A 20999-nucleotide genomic window follows, 5' to 3' on the forward strand; every position below is an offset into this window, starting at 1 on the left:
AAACAAGTACCTGGAATTTTATAAATATGTAATATTTACTATAGTTTTTTTATATTTTTTGTTCTTCTAGGGTAGCAGAAAAGATAATGACTGTTTTCACCATTGTGTAGAAAATTCCCTCAAATCATCTTCAACATACCCCCAGAATGCCATATAAGTATTCTCATGAATAGGTCGGGGAGTGCTTCCAGAAGGTGCCTGGAAATGAAGACACAGCAGGAGCCAGCTCATAAAAACCTGAAGCAAAATCATCCCAGGAAGAAAGGAGCTTTCAAGTTCCCGACTTTCTAAATGTTTTAAAATATTTATCATGCCCATGAAGACTTTTTCTAAAGTGATAAATTGTCACCAGATTAAAAAAAGTAAACTCAGCAGAGAATAGGGAAATCAGGTTTTGAACTTGATAGGTCAGGGAATGCTTCGGGGAGCCTGACAAAAACCTCTCTTTGAAGATAACTTGTTATGCACATGCAAGCACCTGGCACCCTGTGTTGGGAAGAGACATTTGTTTTTATTCTGACTCTGACACGTCTGCCCTCCTAGAATTCAGCTGTGCACCTCCAGCATCACCACCTTGGTTATTATTACATAAACTTCAAAACCAGGCAAAACTAATCCATAGTACTAGAAAAACAGTAGCTACCTTTGTGGGGATGGGGTATGGACAGTGATGGGGAAGGGGTGCCAGAGACTTGAGGAGCTAGATGCTTTTGACTTTCACATGGTGCTATAAACACAGGTCTGTTCACTGTGGAAATGGAGATGTACGTTTATATGCACCTCTCTTTAATAGAAAGTTTAAAACTTAGAACTATTGTTTTAAGTAAACTCAGAAGAAAAAAAGTTTAAAGTTCTAATCTGATTCTAACCTTACTCCATTCATATGAATGAAGTATGAAAAAAGTATCACAGCAGAGCAATTGAGTAATATTTGAAATTGAAAGCTATTAAATTGGCAGGAGAATGCTTATTGCCATATTAAAACTAGTTTTCAATCTTTAAAATCATGTAATTCTCTAACATACAAATATACGAAGAATAGGTATTAAGTGATGTTTATCATGGGGCTTTTTTTAGTTATAGGATTTAGCAGATATCTGATCCCTCTCCTCCTCCCCCTCAAAAAAACAAAATCCTTTTCATATCTGCATATTAAAAGACCTTAAAAAACACATTCCCTCACCCATTGTACTGAAATGCTCATGTTGAGGTCACCCAGATCTTATCTCGTCCATCACTTTACATCTACAATGGTTCCAAGTCCCTTTTTTCTTTCTTTCTTTCTCTTCTTTTTTTATTGGAGTTCAATTTGCCAAGTCCCTTTTTTCATTTGAGTCCTATGGATACACAAGTATGTTATCCAATAAATAATGCCTCCACTCCGAAACATTACCTAGACAGCAAAGTCAGAAGTAAGCTGGTGCTGGGACTCCTTCCAAGTAAGGCAGGATTTGTATAAACCCAATTTCTCACAAAGAAAGCAGGTGCCAACAGCTGATATCTGAAGTCAAAGTACTTGGGGCTGAGGTAGTCTGCTTGTCTCCAGCTGCAAAAGCCGTTCTAATAATCTCCCCATTAAAGGGAAAGCAACAAATGGTTAAATCCCTCTACTAGAGCAAAAGTCCAGATACACCAGGTTAAAGCACTTCCCTCCCACACAAGAGGATGCAGAACCCAGCCCACGAGGGCACTAAGGGAGTTCACCTGAGCCCTTTGTACAATAGACCCCCCCCATACCACACACATACATACAAAACCAACCATGTATAATATATAGAGAATCATCCCCTTTTAGAGAGACTCAGTCTTAAGGCTAATTATAGCATCACCAAGAATACAAGCTATAACCTAAGCTTTATCCATCACTGAGATTCAGTCATGTTTGGTAGGCAATTCATCAAAAAATTTTTCAAGTTAAGCAGCAAAGAATGGGGGGAAAGTTTATGAAGAAATGCCAAAGACAGGAGAAAATAGTTCACCATACCAGTAGTGAAAAAAGACTTGCAACAGGATTTTGCATCAAAGTTAACAAAATAATTACAAAATAAATAACCCTTAGAATGTTAAGCCATGACTATATTACTATAAGCTTGGCACATAAGGACAATCGCTTCGGAACACAATATGGATACACCAGCTTGACACAAGCCTTTTTTTTTTTTTTTTAACCTAAGGTTCTGGAAATTAATATTCCTAACAGTTTTCTCAATAGTCATTGTGGTATTACCTAAACTATATACCTTTTAAATATTTTAACCATTAAGCTCAAAACATAATTTGTTTAAAATGAGGACAATGGGGGAATCCCTGAGTGGCTCAGCAGTTGAGCGTCTGCCTTCGGCCCAGGGTGTGATCCTGGAGTCCCAGGATCAAGTCCCGCATGGGGCTCCCTGCATGGAGCCTGCTTCTCCCTCTGCCTGCCTGTCTGCCTGTCTCTCTCTCCCTCATAAATAAATAAAATCTTAAAAAAAAAATGAGGACAATGAAGTCTAAGTAACTACAAGAGAGAAGTTTTTAACATCCTATTCACTAAAAGATTCAGGTCAGAAATGTATCATTCCTATTATCGTAGTTACATAAAGCATGAATATTTACCAACCAAAACTAAAAATAAGCTAACGTTGGAGTGTTCTTTTGGAGTTGTGAAAAGAGGATTTTTCTTTTAAAAATCCATTTAATGCCATTTAATGCTTGTGCAATAAAAATACATTTAACTAGACAATTACCTCTTGGGCATTACTACAAATTCTATAAAGAATAAAGCACAACTTATTTCATTACATTCAAAGACAATGAAAACAAGGTATTTTGTTTAAATGCTTAGAAATTATATGATGATGGCCAAGTCACCTAACCTTTCCAGGGGCCTTTATTTCCTCATTTACAAAATGGATAGGATAATGCCTGTCACTCTTCTACCTCACAGATTTTACACAGCTCAAAAGAGTTGATATATATAAAAGTGCTCATTAATCATATTATCTTAGTCCATTGGGCTGCTATAACAAAATATCATAAACTAAGTGATTTATAGACAAGAAATCTATTTCTCACCATTCCAAAGGCTGAGAAGTCCAAGATGAAGGCACAGGCAGATACCTTCTCCATAACCTCACAAATAGGAAAAAGGACAAGGAAGTGGTTTTTTTTTCTCACCACTTTTATAAGGAAGCTAATCCCATTCAAGACAACAGCCAACACCTGGCTGAGCCAGAATTCAAGAGAAAATTCCTGGTTGATCTCAAGCCCCAAATCAGCCAACTTTGTGACGCTTATTTTTTACAGCTCATGCAATCTTAGCCTATATTAGAAATGTAGTATTTTAAACACAGGTGGCAATATTTCCACCATCCTCAGTGCTCACCCAAGTGCTCATATGTGGAAGCCATTTTTGAGAAGACACAGCAATAAGCAATAAAACCAGAAAAGCAGACATGATAGTAAGGAGTTTGGAAACCATGCAATAGAAGCAGCAGTTGGAGAAATAGGGGACTGTTTGGTAACCAGAAGAAAAAAAGAAAGATGTAATTACAGGGTTTCCATCTCAAAGTAAACGTCTGTTGTTGTTCTTTGGGCATAAAGAACTACAAGATGGTGACTGCCATGGCCGATCACATCAACTTCTAAGAATGAAGACAATCTTCTTAGTGAGCTAATAGTACAAGTCCTTGTTATTGATTCCAGGCCAGCTTAAACTGTGAACTATGGAATGGACCAATGCAGGACTTTCTGTATGTGCTCATGTATGCACACATTTGTGTTTATGTGTGAACAGTTAGCAGAAGATGCTATAGACTCAAGACCTCAACCACCAAATTAATTAGAATTTTCACTCAAAACAGTTTATGAAACATAATGGGAAGGAGTAACAGAAGAGGCCTATGAATAACTTGCAAAAATGCCATGTGTCCACCATCTTAAGGATTATATGAACAAGACGGCATATATAAAAGAAAAAAATGAAATAGCACATCCTTTAGAAGAAAGAAAACAAACTCCACAACCAACCCAGGAAACTGCCATTCAGGATGCTGCCTCTACTTATACCAATGCTTCCTCTATACTCCCAGGGTGAGCATCAGCAGAATGTAAATAATCTACCCTTAGAGGTTTAATGGATGCTGAGGTACCTACCACAGCACGGAAAATGCCTGCAAAGGACTAAAAATGGGCTCACAGCAACTCAAAGCCTTCAAGCCTCAATACACAATAACTCAGCGATTTGGATATCTTCAATTATTTTCCTCGTCTGAAGAAGGTACACATTATCCTCACCGTTATTCCAAGTTATACCAAGGTGCTTCAATCTGCCTACAGGTTGGGGCAGAGTTCGGGTAAAAACAGACACAGGGGCTCCTGGGCGGCTCAGTCTGTTAAGCCTTCACCTCAGGTCATGACCCCAGGTCATGGAATGGAGCTCCCTCCTCAGCGGGAAGTCTGCCCCTCGCCCACCTCCACTCTGCTCATGTGCTCTCTCTCTCACAAATAAAATCTTAAAAAGAAAGAAAGAAAGAAAGAAAACAGACAAAAAGAGAAGCAGGGATTTTTCATCTGAATCAGTTTTTTCCTCAGCTTGTATGTTCTTTCTCAATTGTTCCATCTGTGTCTCCACTGCCTCCACTTCATCACCTTTTACTAGAGTAAAAAATAAATACCTCCTGTGCTATGTACAGCCAGTGCAGGACCTTGCCTCCCAAATTTGTATGAAACAAGAATATCATGTATACTTTATAGAGTAGCTAAGTGAATGAAATGACAGGACAACAAGTATGCCTGATTTCCATATTCAAAAATATATATAAGTCAGGGTGCCTAGGTGGTGCATTCAGTTGGGCAACCAACTTTTGGTTTTGGCTCAGGTCAAGATCTCAGGGACGTGGGATTGGGCCCGTGTCAGGCTCCAAGCAGAGTGTGAGGTCTGCTTGGGATTCTCTCTCTTTCTCTCTCTCTCTCAAATAAATAAATAAATCTTAAATATATATTAATATATTATATATAATGGATATATATATCCATTCCTACTTGATAACCCTTATTGCCTCCCTAATTTTCCCTCCATAAAAATTCTCCTTATACATTAGATATTTGTTCATTAAATGCTATTTTCTTGATTTCTGTGACAATTTCAAAATGCTTTATTTATACTTAAATAATCTCCAGTGGGAAAAGTAACCTTTAATAACCTATAACTCCCTAATTGTATGTCATTGCCTGGAAGCCTTACCATTAAGTTTTCATAATTGATAAAAGCTGAATATTGGGGAAGAATACAGAAAGTGGAAACTAATCCATTGTTGAAACAATTCCTCAGAGGGAGGAATCACACTGATAGAGTAGAAAGAACAAGAGCTTTGTGTTTGGATCCTGGATCACATACTGGCCAACTAACTTTCCTGAGTTCCAATTTCCTCGTACAGAAAAGAAAGTACCTGTAACCTAGGATTTGGTTGAGAATTACGATGCTATACCAAATAGCCCAGCATAGAGCAGATATTCACTAAGTGAAGATTCCTTTCCTCTAGCCTCTAGAGTGCACAGTGTCTGCTCAGCCCCAGCTCTAAGGAAGGTGCAGGAAAGAGAAACAAGTTATTTCAGACCTGCTACCCTCTAGTCACTAACTCCCACTATTTTCAATTACATTCACCCAAGAGGCACCTGGGTGGTTCAGTCAGTTAAGTTTCTGAGTCTTCAGCTTAGGTCATGATCTCAGGGGTCATGAGTTCAGATTTAGCTCCATGTCCTCAGGCTCTGCGTTTAGCAGGGAGTCAGCTTGAAGAGTCTCTCCCTCTGCCCCTCCCTCTGCTCACTCACTCTTTCTCTAAAATAAATAAATCTTAAAAAAAAAAAATACATCCACTCCAAATGCATATGTTGAAGCACTAATCCACAGTGTGAAGTTTTCTGGACATAGGACTTTTAAGGAGATAACAAAGGTCAGGTGAAATCATAAAGGTGGTGTGCTAATCCAATAAGATTGGTGTCGTTAAAGGGAGACACCAGAAATCTATCTCTTGCACACACAGAGGAAATGTCTTTAGAGGACACAGCAAAAAGGAAGCCACCTGCAAGTTAAGAAAAGAGATCTTACCAAAAACCAATGCTGAGGGCACCTTAGCATTGGACTTTTGACTTCCAGAATTTGAGAAAATAAATTCCTGTTGTTTAAGCCACCCACCAGTGGTACTTTGTTATGGCAGCCTCAGTAACTAAGACTACCTACAAGAGTTCAAGTTCATCCTGTCTGTCTTCAGATTTGCCCTGTTTGATGGCATACTACCTTACTCCTTGATAACTAATTCACACCAAGTTGTTAGGAGCAATTCTCCCAGAAACATGTGAATTCTAATAGAAGGCTCCAGAGAAAGGACTGCTTAAACTCAGAGTGCACAGATGTGCCTTGGTGCACATCTCAACAAACAAGGATCATGAGACCAAGATTCAAGTGCAATGGTTTACTTGGAAGGTGATCTGAGATGAGACAGGAAAGAAAAGTACCAATAAAAGGCTTGTCAAGTCACTACAGCAGACAACTGGCGCTTAATCCATCTGTAGAACTGGAAAATCATTTAGAACATGGGTCTCAGAGTTATCCCTTAGGGGAAGGAGTTGGCATACTTACTACCCACCTGAAGGGGAGTGGGTAAGGTATGAACAATTCTGGTTTGCTCAGTGGGCAGCCACAGCGGGCTCCAACAGGCAGATAGAACACCCAGGTAGAGTCACAGGTGCTGGTAGGTGGAATTTGGAAGTCGTACATAAAAAAAAAAAAAAAAAGTATTATTGCCACGAGCATGTTGGTAAGGAACTGACAGCATCAGCTACCGGGTCCTACTGCGTGTGGAGGCCGAGAAAAATTAAGGCCATTGTACCTTAAGTTCAGCGTTAGCACAAGTACAGCCACTCAGGCCCTGTGAATAAGAGCTGAACTTTACCTTACTTCAGTTAAACCCCATATTAGAATGAGGACAAAGCTCAGAATGCCCTCGGCAGGGAATCCCATAACAGAAAGGCAACAGAGCTCAGAGAATCCCATATTAGATCTTAAGAAACTCCCCCACCCTTTCCCCCCATATTGGAATGGAAAAAAAAAATTCCTCCACTCCTTCTGAAAATCCCCTAGACCAGCCCATAAAAAAACCCAGCTGTAACCCACTTCGGGGTCCAAGTCCCTGCTCCGCTGTGTCGCTGTGTTGGGTACACTTGGACCCAAGCTCAAGCTTGCTAATAAAACCCTCGTGCGCTTGCATCGGTGTCGGCTCCTTGGTGGTTTCTCGGATTCGCAATCTTGGGCACAACACTGCGTATCGATTTACTCATGATAACCTGCCTCCTTTCAAAAATGATTTGAATCTCAAAAATTTACATTTAATGAAGAGATGAAATTGAATACCATGGTTATTTCAAGCCTAACAGCCTCCAATGAATGAGAAATTTTAGACTATATATGGATTCTTGAAGAGGTTAATATCCTTGAATATTTTAAGGAGATCCATTAGAATCACAGCACAATCTGGTTAGCGATTTTGAAAGAGGATTTTCTAAACAAATGGCAAACTTCAGTACAAACATGATTTGAACACAAATTCCAAACAAATCAAAACTGAATTTGTGGCTTTTAAATTTGTTTGTTGGTTGTTTGTTTTCCATTATGACAGCCACATTTCAAGTAGTTGGTAAATCAGGGCTTGAAGAAATGTAGCTGCTTTACTTTTTTTTTTTTTTTTCAGTTGAGAATGCAGCTTTTAACCAATGGTCTCTGCCCAGACTACAGCTTTCTGTATATCCTTGCTGCTTTTCTACTAGTATATAAAGCACTTTCCATCTGATCCAATCAACCCTTGGGGGTGGGGGGTGGACAGCCTTTAAGTGTCAACCAAGGCTTTAGAATGCCCGAGGCTAACAGGAAACTTTTCTATGGTCTTCCTGAAGACACTTAAAAATAGAATACTTGTATTCTTTTCCCTGTAGCTTCCTGGGCTTTCATATCAGACTAAAGGAGGCAAAAGGAACCATTTGAAAGCAATGTCATCAATAGTATATTCCATATGGAGAGTTTCTTGAAGCCTAAAGAAGATATTTGTTGTCTGAATTCTTGAATGTCTGCTTCATTAAATTAGCCAAACCTTTTTTTCTGGATTAAAGAAATATGGGAAAAGTCATATGACTAACTTTCCAAATAATTATAGTTTCTCCAATCCAAAAATTCATAATCAGGATTCGCATTTTATACTTAAATCTTGACTGGTTGCTCTATGTTATTGGGGAAATTCATATTTCTATAAGTAACTTCTACAAGTAGTGAATATACAATTACACTTAAAGCAGTTGAATTACTCTAATGTGCTCTAGTTACATGTACTCAAAGTTTGCTCTTATTTCATGCTAAGACTTTAAAAATTAGTTTGGAAAATCCTTGATTCAGTGTTTTAGACTCCTTTACTAACTGAATTGAATAAAGAAAATGGTGAATGATTCAAACAAGGATTTATTGAGCACTCATTACACATGTGCTTGGGTTTCTGGAGAAGACAGAAGAGAAGGGAAATGATCCTTCCATGGAATTCACCGTGCTCACTGCTTTGCCTACATCATGTAACCTTCCCATCAGTCTTCTGCAGTGGTTATTGCTGCACCTGCTTTTCAAAAGAGAAAACTAAGGTTCTGAAACTCAAAAGAATTTACTACGGAAGTCAGTCATCTGGGAAGTAGCAGAGCAATGGTACTAATTCATATCTACATAACTCAGGAGCCCCTTTCCTTTACATTACAACATCTGCCTTCCAAACAGAAACTAGACTGAAGCTACAAAACAGATGGCAAAAATATCATTTGGGGAGCAATTTCTTCTAACAGTTGTATTGAGGCAATATTGATGTATAGTAAAATACACATGCTCAAAGTGCAGAATCTTACCAATTTTAACATATGTATATATATCTCCATGAAACCATCATCACAATTGAGAAATGAAAATCCCCACATCACTATCCCCAAATTTGCCTCATTTTTATTAGGAATTCCTTCCTCATGTCCCCCCTCTTGTTCCTTAAACAATCACAGATCTACTTTTCCTCATCATATTTTGGCTCACATTTTCTAGACCTTCACATAAATAGAATTAATCATACAGCATACACTCTTCTTTTGTCTGGCTTCTTTCATGCAGCATAATTATTTTAAGATTTATTCACATTGTTGTATATATCAATAGTTTATTCAAGTTCCTTGCTAAATAGGGATACTTAGGAACATACTACAATTTGTGTATCTCTTGTTTTGGTTTTGGGCTACTGCAAATTGTGCTGCTATGAAAGAGTGTTTAGGTCTGTGTGTGAATGCATGATTTCTTTCCCTTGGGTAAATACCTAAGAGTGGAATGACTGGATGATACAGGAGGATCAGGATTTTTAACTTTTTGAGAAACCATCAAACAGTTTTTCAATGTAGTTACACCCTCCTACATTCCCAGCAGCCATAAGTATGGGAAGGCTCCAGTTAGTCAACATTCTTGCTAAGCGCTTGGTACTGTCAGTCTTTGATATTTTAGCCATTTTAATGAGAACGTACTGGTGTCTTCCTAAGGTTTTAATTTGTATTTCCTTGATGACTGAAGGAAATACAAATTATTTCCAGTATTTCTTCTTGGAGACTGATGTACACATATATGTTTATTTTTGAAGAGGTGCCAAAGAAATTCCATGGGAAGGGATAATCTTTTCAACAAATAGTGCTAAATCATGAGTTAGATTACCTTGATTTAGATTTAGAATACCTTGCCATGTGCTTATTTGCCATTTGTAGATTTGTACATTTTTTGTGGTAAAGTATCTTTAGAATCTCTTGATCTTTTTTTTTTAATTAGGTGTTTTCCTCTGAGTTGTAAGAATATATATTGTAGATTCAAGTCCTTTATTAGACATATACTTTACTATATTTTTTTCTGAGTGTGCCTTTGCCTTTTCATTTTCATAAGAGTCTTCTGAAAAGCAATTTTTCTTTGATGAAGTCAAACTTTTTTATTTCAATGCTTTTTCTTTTATTGGTTTTGCCTTTTATCTGGGATTTAAGAATTATTTGCCTAACTCAAATCACTAAGATTTTTCCTCTGTTTTATAGCTTTAGCTATTATATCTAGAAATATAATCCATTTCAAAATAATTTTTCTTTTTTTTCCAAAATAATTTTTCTATATAATGTTAGATAAAAGGATTATCTTTGGGCTTGTTTGTTAAGATATAGTCATCCAGTTGTTTTAGCACTATTTGTTGAAAAGATTATCCCTTCCCATGGAATTTCTTTGGCACCTCTTCAAAAATAAACATATATGTGTACATCAGTCTCCAAGAAGAAACTCTAAGGAAACTCTAAGGTTCTTTTTTGTTTATATTTATCATCTACACACCCTTTATTTTAAAAAGTACTTAAGGTCATACAATAGAATAAAAAAAATTCCAAGTAAATAGAATGACAAGAAATAGAAAACAGTGGCAGCTGGATATAAACCAAGAAGTAAAGAAAGAGTAAGAAAGAAATTGAGAAGCTGCATGGAAGATCCTCTGTCAAAAAAAAAAAATTAAAAAAGGAAGATCCTCTGTCAAATGGCAAAATCATTACATAGAGTATTGTTTCTCAACACGGAAAAAAATTGCTTTCTGGGACAATTTGCAATGTCAGGGAACATTTTTGATTTTCACAAAATCAAAGTAGGGAGTAGGAAATGCTACAGGCTTATAATGAGTAGAAGCCAGGAATATTGCCCAACATCCTATAATACACAGGACAGGTCTCCATAACAAGAACAATCTGGTCCACAATGTCAATAGTGCTGAGACTGAGAAACTCTGAGACAAGAGTATTATACTTTTTTCACCCTGGGTCAAGCCATACTGATTAATTGTATATAAATGACACCTAATAATTATAGCAATAATATTGAGAGTCCCTGAGATTCTTTTAGTGTTAAAAAACAGACTAAGGGGCACCTGGGTGGCTCAGTGGTTGAGCATCGGCATTTGGCTCAGGTTGTGATCCCAGAGTCCTGGGATAGAAACCCACATCAGGCTCCCTGTGGGGAGCTTGCTTCTTCCTCTGCCTATGTCTCTTCCTCTCTCTCTCTCTGTCTCAAATCAATCAATCAATCCTTAAAAAAAAACAGACTGAAAATATCAGTTTGGGCAACAAATTTTTAAATTGCATTTTTTAGGGGCACCTAGGTGGCTCAGTCAGTTAAAGGCTTGACTCTTGATTTCAGCTCAGGTCATGATCTTAGGGCCATGAGATAGAGTCCTGTGACCTAAGATTCTCTCTCCTTCTTCCTCTGCCCCTCCCCCACTTGCATGCATGCTCTCTCTCTCAAAAAAAAGATAAGCAAAATGCATTTTTCTCGACTAATTCATTAAATGTTATATCCTATAGTGACTTTTTTGCTTTTGAATCTGTAATGTTCATTACAAATTTCACAAATTTGGCACCAAAAAATTGCTCATCAAAAAGCTAACTCAAGTCCTGTCCTCAAGGGATGCACAGGCCAGAAGAAATATGAAATGTATTTATTCATGCTTATCATACCAAGTAGAAAGTGAGAAGGACCACAGAAAATGTATAGTTGAAAGCATTTAAAGAGATTAAGGAAGGTGAGAGTATATTCCCATTGGGGCAATCAGGGGAGCTTTCTCACCAAAGGAGGATTTGAGGCAGACCTTGACAAATGGGTAGGATTTTGATACATAGAAATGAGGAAGAGTGAATATCAAAAGGAATAGGAAGTGTGAACAGATATATGAAGATGAAAAAGCACAAGACACATTATAAGAATAGACATTTAAGCTGAAGAAAACATATGAGGGGTAGTATGTTTTTCATTACAGAATGTTCTGTGCCGATAAGGATGTTTAAAGTGTTGCCTAAATAAATAAGCAAACAAACAAACAAATAAAAACCTGTGTTTCCTTATCAGGGAGAAAATGAAGCAATGAAGAACAGAATTTGAAACCCCAAAATTCTAGTATTCTGTTCCAGCCCCCCATACCCATTCAGTTAAGTAATTGAAAAATAAAAATTCAAAGAAAAGAAATAACTTCTTTAAAATAGTTACACATTTCAGGTAGAAAATATGCAAAACTAGATAAGCAGTCAAACCACCTTTATTCACAAAGTATTCCCTGGATTTTTCCAGATCTTGATAACTGTTCTCCTCTGAACACTAACCCCATTATAGGTTATAGGTATTTCAAGGAAATACCTTTGGGCCATTTACCACCCTCCTGTGTGTTTATTCTTGCCTCCTAAGTCAATATGTCTCTTCCTTGTTTGAATACACATTTCTTACTTTTTGACTAATAAAATTTCTCACAGTACACCCTAAAATATAACATATATGCAGGGAATATTTTGTCTTGTGATCTATCCAGCAAATCCTGGATACTGTTAAAATTAGCTATTTCTTGCAGACTAATCTGTGTGTGGTTTGTTTTGAACCAGCATGCTAGCTAGCATCCTTTTTATAGCTCCACATCAAGTTTATGTATAATTCAATCAATACCTTGGGGCGCACTATTTGATGATTACAATAAAAAAAAAGATCTATTTTGTTGTTCTTTGTGAAGGTACTTTCATTATCACATGTCACTCAGTTACAAGAGTTTATGGGACCATTTACACCCAATGGACGCTTTAAACATACAGTTTTTATGACAACTAAACTCCAAGATAAATGAAAACATTTTAGAAAGATATTAGGATCCTTTCCTCGGTCTTTGATTGATATAAATTGGAGCAGTAAAAGGGGCTTTCTTTTGTATAGTCCTGCCTGTTACAAGACACTGGAGAAACTGAGGTGAGATGAAGTATTCCAAATAGCTAATGACCCAGACTTGCTCATTCATTATCAACAGAGCCCTCAAACCTAATAATAAAAATATGAAAAAGCAGCAAATGATTTTTTAACAAATATTCACTTATTTCAGGTCAGTTAAACAAATATTTCTTGGACACTTTTCAGAAAACTAGGCCTATATCTGGTCAATGGGTACCCTTCTTCTCCCAGATAGCAACCCCACAACCTATAGTTCTGCAACACTCTCATTCTTTTAAGTCATAGACTATTTTGGTTTCAAGAGAGTCATTTGAAATGCAAGCCCCTACAGTGGGAGAAATCTAAATATGAACTGCATATTAGATGGTACAATTACATCAGTGTTAAATTTCTTGATTTTGAGAATTGCACCTTGATTGTGTTTTTTAAAAAAAGTCCATGTTCTAGGGAAACACACTAAGGGATAGAGAGTCATGACTTCTGTAAATTACTTCAAATGGTTCAGCAAGATGATATTAATTATTATAATAACTATAGGGGTACCTGGGTGGCTCAGTCAGTTAAGCATCTGACTCTTGATTTTGGCTCAGGTCATGATCTTAGGGTCCTGGAATCCAGCCCTGCAGGGGGCTCTTCACTCAGCAGGGAGTCTGCCTGAGGATTCTCTCTCTCCCCCTGCTCCTCCCCCTACTCATGCACATTCTCTCTCTCTAAAATAAATAATCTTTTTAAAAATTATTATATTAACTCTAAGAATAATACTTTGGATATCTTATCTAAGAGAGAGATAGAGAACGCAGATGTGATCACATAGGTTGAATTTGGGTTGAATTTAGGTGAAGGACTTATGGAAGCACAACATAATATTCTTGACACTTTGATGTAGATATCAGTTTTTTTAATAAAAATTTCATTGAGCAAGATTAAGGATCTGTCTCATCAAAGGAAAACCCATATAAAATGGTGCCAGGGTGGTATCTAAAGGAGCAACTAACCCTACAAAACTCCTTGGCAATTTCTTTCTTTATACCAAGTTGTTACTATGTTGCATTTCTTTCAGTGGTTCTAAACTTTTTTTTTAAGATTTTATTTATTTATTCATAAGAGACAGAGAGAGAGAGAGGCAGAGGCAGAGGGAGAAGAGGCTCCATGAAGGGAGCCTGATGTGGGACTCAGTCCTGGGACTCTCGGATCACACTCTGAGCCAAAGGCAGGTGCTCAACCACTGAGCCACCCAGGGTTCCCAATTCTAAACTTCTAACACACTCCTCAGAGTCCCCAAGTCTATCTATTCTAGTCACTCTTATCACATGCCTTAGTGACATTTCTTCACTTCTAAATTAACCTGTTAACAATATATATTCTAATTCGCTGTCCCATAAAAGGCATCTCCACCCACCACCCTCCCCAAAGCCAACCACATATTCCATCCATCCTTCTTCCTCCAGGATCTGCTTTACCAGTGATATTCATCCCTCCTCTCCTCTGCCTCATCTTGGGTCCCCCTCCTCTTAACCCCTCCCTGCCTCCCAACATATATACATATATAATCTCCTTTCATAATTCTTAAAATATGAAGATAACAGCGAGGTGCTCCCCATCAAGAACCTGGGGCCAGGGATGGGGGTGAAGAAATGAGCTATGCTATGATGACATATAAATCACACGTTATGTATTGAAGTGAAAATCTACAAAATTACCCTAAAGAGACAGAATGTCTCTAAGGTCACAAAGACTTAGCTAAAATGAGATTCGTAATATTAACATAGATAGAGTAACAACGTGGTAATTAGATGGCTGGTTCAGAGTTCCAGGAGAAAGAAAAATGAAAGAGGAAACTGTAGTGACAGGGAGCAGACCGGCGGTTGTGGGGGACAGGGTGGGAGATGGGAACCGACTGCATAAAGGCACCAGGAACATTTTAAGTGATGCAGCTGTTCCACATCTTATTCATATTGGTAATATGCATGGCTGTACACACTTGTCAAAAAATCATCAAACTGCACTTTCAAATCAGTGAATTTTTACTATAGGCAAATTATAATTCAACCAAGTTGATTTTAAAAACTGGGGTCATCACATATACCAGGGTTGATTAGCAGTAACAATACTAGGAGGACAGATATCACAACTGAATCACTCCACACCCATGGGACGGCACCCTATGCACTATGCTAAGTATTGAGAATGTGTGCACCCCCTGCCATGCCCTTCCCTGTCTGTGGAACTTGCTCTGAAACTGCTTTCCTCTGGGAGCTTCTAGTTCTGCAGAGAAGCCTTACTACATGGTATCATAATACAATTATCCTTTACTTTATTTGAATATATTGAGAATCTCCCTCTTGCACAGAGTGTACTCACGGCATTATAGCTTTTTCAGAGAGCTAAAAGAGCACACACTAAACCTTTTATTTGTTATCAGATATTATCTCATCTATACTGAGCTTAAAATTACCAATAGCAGCAGTAAAATTCCATCCTTCACATTTTTTCCTCTATTTGTTGGGGGGGGGGGGAGTGTGGAAAGACAACAAAAAATGATCTAATTGTATCCAGGATGGATTTTTCTCTTTTGTTAGGCTCAAATAACAAACCTAGGAAATTCTAAATCCTAGAAGCCTGGCTGTCAGCATCTAGCTCCCCAGAGACCAAGAGAATGCTTTCATTTAGCTGAAGGCTGCTATAGGCAGCCACCTGCCCGCCTGGGAAAATACATCATTTTTTGCAAGTGTTAAAATGACTGCTAAGGGGAGTCAGAGCCCTAGTTACATGCCCCATTGCAGAGCCTTCAGCCCCGGTGGCAGGTTCCAAATAGGACAGTGATTCAGAAATCCCATTTCTGTCTGACATCCTCACAATCCCTAAGCCATGCCGAAGGAGAAATACCTCTTTCACCAGCTCAGAAAAGCCAGCAATCATAGGCTTGGCTCCACAGGAGTCACTGTCAGCCCCTCACTCACTTCCCCAGGCTGGACCCTTCTAGAAGTCTGCCAGAAAAAGTCTAGACCAATAGTCTCTCCGTCTTGCCTCAGCACCCAGCTAGACTGCCCAGTCCAGCTTGTCTGCCCCTCACTCCTTATTCTTTCCACCCCTGACCCTCATCTGCCCTCCCCTTCTCTGCCCCCACCTTCCCCCACATCTTCTCAAATTCTGGCACTTTGGAGAAGGAACAGGCCCAGGCCCCAACAGGACTCAGCTGCACCTCTGAGAGTCTAATTATGTTCAGACTTTGACTATTGCCTCAGTTGGCAAATAGCACGTTAGCATATCACATCTGCCATAAAATACAGTGAATTCTAAAGAGAAAACTTTCCATATCTCCTTCAGACCTTCCACACAAATCACTGTCACAGGATAATGATGGAAAAGGAAACACTTGGCCATTCTGAGATGCAAATACTGGGTGGTTACCCAGGTCCACACAGAAGCTAAACCACTCTTGCCAGGCTTTCTGCACCTGCTTCTCAGCATGCACCAACCAGATGCAAGTAGCCAGGGAGCTCCAAGTCCTTCATGAACAGAGAAGGCCAGGGCTGTTACATCTCAGAACCCTGAGACTCCTCCACCACCGCCCCCAGTCATCTGGCAGGCCCTTCCCAGGTCTACCTGGAGGGTGGCAGCCTTGGGCTACTTCAAGATCCCACCATGACCAGCTGGCTCCTGAGCCCACCTGGACACAGAGAGGGACAACAGACCCCTTACTACTAACAGGGTGCCTGGCTTTCCATAGAGACAGCGAAATCTGGCTGAAATGGAGACATTCCAGTGGAGGAGCCCACACCACAGCCAAAGATACCTTATTTCCTCCCCTGCAGGCTGGAAGTTTGTCAGTTATTTACAATCCTCTGTCTTGTGATGGAGTGTTATTGGTTTCACTGACATTTTCTCACAGACAAAATTGTGTTTTCTCTCCACATCCTCCTCGTAGGCTAGTCCCATAAAATCCTGACTGGATTATTTTACTAACCCTTTTTTGGCCTTTCTTCTTGATCTCAACCCCAACAGCCAGGTGTGTACTCAAGCATCACCATTATCTTTTATATAAATTTTAAGAAACATCCGGGGATCACTTTCATCTGAAACATCAACTCCAAATGTTTTGGCCAGGCTTTCAGTGACCTCCAACATCCTCCCTCCCAGGATTTACCATTTCCTGGCACTTACCTGCAGCTCCAGCCAGCCATACTTACTTCCCTGTTCCCTCTCTTGTTCCCTCTGGAACAGGACATATCCATTTTTATGGCACAGTGCAAGACTTGGTTTCTCTATGATGCTTGCCTGCAATCTCTTCCGCTGACAAGTGTCCTTCCCTTCCTTTCTGGGGTCCTACTGAGTCGTTAACACACACCACACAGGTTTTCACCTTTTTGTTTGCAAATTATTTCCCATGTGTGCTTCCGTGTACTTTGAAACTTACCCTGGATCACCCGAGTACCTGGCAAAGTGCTGGAAATGTATGAGACACCTTCCTACTGATTTCTAAGCTGAAACACTTTGAGAAAATTGTTGCCAGCTACTTCTTTGTATCTGAAAAAAATTACACCTAATCCACTCAGAGCGATGCTCAAAACTCAATAATCATCCTGTGAAAAATTCCCATTCCCCATGTGAATTGACATTTTTCCCCAGGAGAACATCTCTCATCTTCTACGCCACTACTCTGCGGCTTTGACAAATAGAGTTCACCTAGAATCTCTCTTCAAACCATATTTAAACCCCCACCCTTTCAGCTAAGTCTCCAGGCTGGATCTCATTGAGCCAGTCAGCTTTGCTAATTTGTAACCAATTTTTGATTTACTAAATGCCAGCGTTCAGCTGGAGGACAGATGGAAAAGCCCCAGGTAACTGCTGACCTTCTGATTAGAGGAATAAGATAACCATACCCGATTTCACATTCAGATATCTACAGAGATTGGATATAAAAGATCTTTCCCAGGGTTAGAGGGAGGAAGGAAAGCATATGGCCCAAAAATGGCATGTGGTTAAAGGATTTATGAATTAACAGAAGGAGGGATTTATTATAACCTTCAAAGCCGATAAGAAATATGCTCGGGCTGGGCTTTTTCTGAAAACTTGAACAGCATTCTATAGAGGCTCGCTCTAGCCAGGGACTTTTACCTTATACAGAAGTGGGATATACCACTAACAATAAAGGATTTTACTCCTAATGGGAGGGACAGGTGTCCACCATGGCTAAAGTACCACGAATACCTGCAGCTGCTGTGTGGCAAGCAGGCCCAGCTCAAGGCAAAATCATGCAACATAAGCCATTTGGTTTGGTTCTTTTTCCACCCTCCATGTGTGTGTGTACCTGTCCCAGATCCTCTCTTCGTGGATATCTCCTGTATTGACCATCCCACCTCCTGGTACCTTTTTCCTCCCTTTGATGCTGACCGCAAACACCCCAGCTCAGTGTGAGATACCCACTGTTAACAATGGAGAGCTGGCCTAGCATGCATCCTCCTCAGGAGCATGTGCATGTGAACAGGGAGAAGACAGACATCACCCAGAGGAGGGACATATTTGCAGCTTTGTTTCAAAGGCACTTTGGTTTGAGGGACCTCTACATGCAAATTATGTTGCAGACCATCTGGATGTAAGATAGCTCTGCAGATGGGATGGGATGGTCACACACAAGGCGTGACTGTGAGGCTGTGCCACAGGGAGAGCCTTGGCCGGGCTGAGTCACAGAAGGCTGCCAGTCACACACACTGGCTGGATAGGGGAAAGCAAGCAAGGAGGATTCTGGGGAAGAACCATTTGGTAATGAGTGATGTAGATATGACATCTGACTCAGAGCATGCGGGGAGGGAAGACCTCTGCCTGTCCCAGTGGGGCCCCTGGAAAACCACAGTAAGGAGCAGCACAGACTCGTCTCTCAGTGGGGAACCAAGGCTCTCGGGGTGGTCAGGAGAGCCTGAAGAGTGACAGAAACATTCCTGAACTTTAACCTTTTTTAAAAAACAATGAATAAGTACTTTCTGATCCTGCATGTCCCAGGGAGATGCAGAATTTCATCTTCTATCACATTCAGTCTTTCTTCTTGCTATGAGTCTGTTTTGATATTCAGCAAGGACTATTAATGTTTCTACCTCAGAGATTCTCTAGAAAGATGGCCCTGTCAGCAGAGGTTCCCAGACAGGGGAATCACGTGGAATATGCACAGATATGGGACAATGCCAAGGGTATTAGTGGAATGGAAAATACAATAGCCAGTAGACATTGCATGAGCTGTGTTAGGGAGAGGTAAGAGATGGGCCTGGAAGGCCATGTCTGAGTCTGCAGGCCAAGAGGGTTCCCTGATGAATAAAGGGATTGTTAGCCAGTCAAGTACCATCCCTTATTACTTCAATCCACAGAGCAACCTCACAAGGCTAGGGTTTCACTCCTTCTCACTTGTAGATCTGGAAACAGGATCAGAGACACTTCCTTCGCACCTTGCTCAAGATTAAGAGAGCAAGCCAATGACGGAGCCAGGATTTGAACCCACTCTGGCACATTTCACTCTAGCCAGTAGGTTTCTGAACACTGGAGACACTGAAAGAAGTGATTTGGAAACATATAAGGGGATGCTGGTTCAATAATAGGAAACCATAAGCCCCGGATGGTACACAAGAGCCATCTACCTATCTGTTATTTTAGGGAAAGATTTAGTTTGACATTCCAATAAAAATGTCTTAAATGTCTTAAATCCCAAAAGACTGATAGAAATGATTTCATACTCTCAAATGGAATTGCTTTCTTATTTTCTGCTGTTCTGATTGTTCCTTAGTCTTACCTAAGTCCTTCTAGGTATGAGAGAACTGCTACTGCTTATCTGAACAATAAAACAATCTACTCAGCTCCTAAGAAAGTGCCATGGACTCATTGCCTTTCCAAAATATGGACCATCTAACCTTGTATATGCTCAATAAACCTCTAAGTGCATTTATTCAAGCACCCTTCTACTAATTATTAAATTTGGATGTATTTCAAGGGACATTTAATTCATCTCTGAGTCATTTACTTTTGAGCTCTTTCAAATAATTTGGAAGCAGACTGCAAATAGTATTTGCTTTTTAGGTAGTAGGATAGCCACCACATACCTTCAAGCTTGGTCCACTAGGCCAAAGTAAAATGCAAATGTCCATTTTCAAGCAAGGTTTTGAATTTCAAGTTTGAAAGAACAGGTTGCTGGCAGACAAATACATCCAAACTTTATCTCCTATAAATATATAGGAGATCTATAGTCACTGCACAACATCTATAGTCACTGCACAACATCTTGGGAGGAGTTAATTTTGTCGGTTGCTGAAATACTCATGGCACCATCCCTTCTGCCCTGTATTCATGTCCCTGGGTCAGTATTCATGTTTTTGCCCTCAGGCCAACCTGTGCTCTTTTTTTCCATGCAGCACATTTCCACATGAACCTCTTAGGAAAAGTCAGCATTTGATAAAGAAAAGCCAAGTCAGAAATAAATCATAATATTAAGTTACAGAGGAGCAAAGCTGAATACTGAACAACTTGTATACCAGGATAACACAATTTAGGGCAGCTATAAGTAAAATCCAGGTCAGCATACAGGATGTTCCTTGCTGAACAAAGAGCTACTATGTAAATAAGAAATACATTGAAAGAGTAAGTGTAGGATATTTTATCCCATCTGAAGATCAATTTTTCTAGAGCCACACAGATGATAATTTTCCTTGTGATATTGGCACTGAGAAATAAAAATCAGTGATCTCCAAACTGGGATGTGTCTTCCAAGTTTGTTATTGAAATGGTTGAGAAAAATACAAAAATCCCTCAGTAGAATAATTCAGGCACTGGGCTAGATCTCAAGATGTTTTAGATGTGGGACATATTGTAGCTTGAATTCCTGAGTTTTTTTTCCTTTGGGTTTATGGACAGCCATAAACTTTCTCACCAGCAAAGGTGATCCTGTCATCCCAGGCTTTAATCTTCTGTTGGACATGCAATTTCCCCAATAGCCAGAGTTTAATCTATCAGGTCCTGGATGGCCTGCCCCTTTACTTGTCATACTCTCCTCCAGCCACTTGCTTTCAGGCAGACCAAAATTTCCAAAACGGGCTATGATCTTTCTGGATTTTGTAGCATATCCAATTGGGAAATCCTTTTATCTCCTCTCTGCCCCATAACATTTTACTAATCAGTTGGACTGACTAGATAGAGCACACAGTAC

Source organism: Nyctereutes procyonoides, unplaced genomic scaffold, assembly GCF_905146905.1.
Source record: "Nyctereutes procyonoides isolate TBG_1078 unplaced genomic scaffold, NYPRO_anot_genome, whole genome shotgun sequence".
Classification (NCBI taxonomy): Eukaryota; Metazoa; Chordata; class Mammalia; order Carnivora; family Canidae; genus Nyctereutes; species Nyctereutes procyonoides.